Genomic DNA, 1,292 nt, shown 5'->3' with positions numbered 1-1,292 from the left:
CAGGCTGCAGTGCAGTGGCAACATCATAGTTCACTACAGCCTCCAACTCCTAGGCCCAAGCCATCCTCCCACCTCAGCCTCCCAAATTGCTGGGATTACAGGTGTGAGTCACGTAGCCTGGCTCATTAGTGTGATGTTTTAATCCTACAATTTCTTCTTCATTCATTATTGAGAATATTTGTATAATGAGAAAACTCCCCTCACCCACTATTTGGTTACTCTGTTGTAAACTTTATAAAGAAAGGCAGGATAAATGCTTAATTCTTTCCCTTTATTAACCAGTCAAAAAACTGGAGTTTGGTTTGTCACCATCCTTCAAAACTGAACAAAGAGTTAAAATTACATCATCATGAATTACAGGTTGAAACACCTTATGATTTTCAATTCACTGAATTGTTGTTCTTATTGATGTGGAAACCTTATTCTTTTTTTTTTTAATTTCAGAATATTATGGGGGTACAAACGTTTTCGTTACATAAATCGCTTTTGTATAGTTTGAGTCAAAGTTATTGTACCCGTTAGGTGTGAATTTACCCAACACCTCCTCCCTCCTCCCACCTGCTTGATTTCCAATGAGTGTTATTTCCATATGTGCACGTAAGTGTTGATAGATTAGTTCCAATTTAATGGTGAGTATATGTGGTATTTGTTTTCCCGTTTTTGTGATACTTCAAAGAATGGTTTCCAGTTCCATCTAGGTTAATACAAGAGGTATTAGTTCACCATTTTTCATGGCTGAGTAGTACTCCATGGTGTACATACACCACATTTTATTAATCCACTGATGTGTTGATGGGCACTTGGGTTGTTTCCACATCTTTGAAATTGTGAATTGTGCTGCTATAAGCATTCAGGAGTAGGGGTCTTTTTTATAAAATGTCCTTTTTTCCTTTGGGTAAATACCCAGTAGTGGGATTGCTGGATCAAATGGGAGGTCTACTTTTAGTTCTTTGAGGTATCTCCATACAACTTTACATAGAGGTTGTACTAGTTTGCAGTCCCACCAACAGTGTAGAAGTGTTCCTATCTCTCTGCATCCACGCCAGCATTTGTTGTTTTTGGACTTTTTCATAAAAGCCATTCTAACAGGAGTTAGGTGATATCTCATTGTGGTTTCGATTTGCATTTCCCTGATGATTAGAGATGTTGAGAATTTTTTCATATGTTTGTTGGCCATTAGGCTATCTTCTTTTGAAGAATTTCTTTTCATGTCTTTTGCCCACTTTTTAATGGGGCTCTCTGATTTTTTTCTTGCTGAATTGCTTGATTTCTTTGTAGATTCTAGTTGTCAG

The sequence above is a fragment of the Propithecus coquereli genome, unplaced genomic scaffold (genome assembly GCF_000956105.1).
Source record: "Propithecus coquereli isolate 6110/MARCELLA unplaced genomic scaffold, Pcoq_1.0 Scaffold501, whole genome shotgun sequence".
NCBI lineage: Eukaryota > Metazoa > Chordata > Mammalia > Primates > Indriidae > Propithecus > Propithecus coquereli.
This window is presented reverse-complemented; position numbering follows the sequence as displayed.